At 74.0% G+C, this 2500-nt stretch overlaps 1 pseudogene; it reads right to left on the bottom strand.

The window, feature by feature from the left end:
* Nucleotides 1-278: 278 nt before the first annotated feature.
* LOC133629430 (5.8S ribosomal RNA) lies at nucleotides 279-414 on the bottom strand (annotated as a pseudogene).
* Nucleotides 415-2500: the final 2086 nt, after the last annotated feature.

Genomic DNA, 2500 nt, shown 5'->3' with positions numbered 1-2500 from the left:
CGGCAGCACGGCACGGTACCGCCGCGGTACCCACCCGCAGACAGCCGCCCGCGCGGGAGGCCGGGGGCGAGGCCCGCGCCTCGCCCCCCGAACACCTTCTCTCTCTCTCCCCACCGCCGCGCCGGGCCCGACCGGCCCGAACGACACCCTGGCGGCCCCGGCGGGACGAACTCCGTCCAGCAGGCGCTCCGGGAGCGGGGAGCTTCGGAGCGCTCCCCGAGTCTCGATTTAGGGGGACGAAGGCCCGCCGACGGGGACCTGCGAGGCAACCCCAGCCGCGCCGCTGCCACCGCTGCCCCTCGCTGCTTGCGTTCGAAGTGTCGATGATCAATGTGTCCTGCAATTCACATTAATTCTCGCAGCTAGCTGCGTTCTTCATCGACGCACGAGCCGAGTGATCCACCGCTAAGAGTTGTCTGGCTTTCGGCACCGCCCCACGCGCGCGGGGGAGCCGGGGACCGCTCACACGGAGTGGTCCCCTTTTGAGGATGGGCCTCACCGCCCACGGTCCCGCTCGCTGGCTCGCGCCAGCCCAGCCAAGGCCGCAGCGGAGAGGCCACGCCTCGCGTGACCGTACGAACACAAGCGGAGAAGGAAAAAAAGGAGCGAGAAAACTCCGAAGGGTGAGGGCGGGGAGCCCGCGCTCCCGACCGACCCCCCCCAGGACCTGGGGGGGAGAAGCACACCTCGGGAGATCCCTTCGGAGGCGGCCCAGGCGCCCGGGCTCGGCCCGGCCTCCACGCGGAGGCGGCGGCAACGTCCGACCCTGCCCGACTTTGCCCAACCTCGACCGGGAAAAAAACGGCCGCCCCCGCGGCACCGCGCTAACGACAGCCAGGCTCTTCCCTCCACCGTGGCTCGCCGACACGCGCCGGCGGCTCCGCCGCCGCGCCAACGCCACAAGGTGGCGACCCCCCGGAGCCCGAAACGGCGGCGCGCCCGACCGCACGGCCGCCTCCCCGCACGGAGGCCCGCCGCCGGGACGGAACGGCACGCACCTGTCCCCGGCCACTGCCGTCGACGCTTCTCGCCTCGGCCCTCTCCCCTCTCTTCTCCGGGAGAAAGACGGACACGCGCTCAGACGGAGGGCAGCCGCCCGCCCCCCGCGCTTCCGCACGGAGACCGGGACGGGGAATGCCTCCGACTGCACGCGGCCGCTTCACCCGGAAACGGCAGGGACAGGCGGCATGGAAGTGACGAACGGGGGACACCGGGGCCGGGACGGCCGCCGCCGGCGACGAGCGACCGGCCGAAGGATCGGCAGGCCGAGCGCGTCGCGCCGCCACCGCCGGGCCCGAGGGCACCGCGCCCTGGACGCCAGCTGGCGGAAGGAAACCAACCGAGAGCGCTCGCCGAGGCGGGGAAGCAAGAACGGAGCGCAGCGCGGCACCCCGAGGCGCCGTTCCCGGCGAACCCCTTTCCCCCCCCGCCTCAGCGGTGAGGGGGAGCGACGGGGAATCGCCAACCCCGCGGCAGAGGAGCCCGCGCTCCAAGCCGGGGACGCCCGCTTCGAGAGGAAGGCAGGCCGGGCACGGCCGACCGCACCGCGGTCTCGCTGCGCCGAGACCGGACCGCGGAAAGGGGGGGGCAGGAGGACCCCTCCCCGGCACGACCGTCCCGCGGGGACGAGCGCGGGCGGGCGACGGTGGCGGCCGAGACAAGGGCCTACACGGGAGAGACTCCCGCCCCTTACCGAAACGCCACCATCGTTGGCCCCGCCCGTCCCGAGCCCTGCGGGACGCATCGAGCCGCCCGAGTCTTTAAACCTCCGCCCGGCTCCGCGACCGAGGCAAGGCCGCGGAAACGCGGACGCTAGGTACCTGGCCCTGGGGTGAGGGAAACGACCTGAAGGGCCCCGCAGGGGTGTCTCCTCCCGCTGCCACCATCGGGGGGAGCGTCCGCCCGCGGGGGCGCGCCCGACATCCACCGCCATCACCACGGCCTCTTTCCCGGGGCCCGGGGGTTTCCCTCAGTGAGCCCGGCGCTGCACCTGGGATGAGGGCCGTGGCTCGGGCCGCCCGCTCGCGCGGGACGCGACCCGGTAAGAGAACCTCGCGCGCCAACAGGCGGCATCGGTCACAGCCGAGCGCCTCCGGCCCCCCCCACAAACCTCCTGCCTCGGAAGAGGGAGGAGGAGAGGGGAGGCGCGGGGGGAAACCCTGCAGTCTCCGTACCCGCCTCGGCGACGCAGCCGCCAGCTCCGGAACGCCGGGAAAGCCCTTGGCACCCTCGCACGGCCGGCCACTCGGCCACTGGGCAGGGGGCGCTGCTACGCAGCACGCCTGCCCCGTTGCGGGGAGGGTCGCGGGAGCCGCCTCCCGGACCCTGAAGGGACCCCTTCCTCCCTCTTCAACCCTCGTCATCGCCCTCGACAGCCTGGACCGGCGACGCCGTCATCGCCGCCGCCGCCGTTTGCCGCTTAGCTCCCCCTGCCCGAGCGGCGGGGGGCTCGGCCGGCGGGGGAGCGCGCCGACACACAGGCCCCGGCGGCAACCCCGTT

The sequence above is a fragment of the Colius striatus genome, unplaced genomic scaffold (genome assembly GCF_028858725.1).
Source record: "Colius striatus isolate bColStr4 unplaced genomic scaffold, bColStr4.1.hap1 scaffold_44, whole genome shotgun sequence".
In the NCBI taxonomy this organism is placed as follows: domain Eukaryota; kingdom Metazoa; phylum Chordata; class Aves; order Coliiformes; family Coliidae; genus Colius; species Colius striatus.
This window is presented reverse-complemented; position numbering and strand designations above follow the sequence as displayed.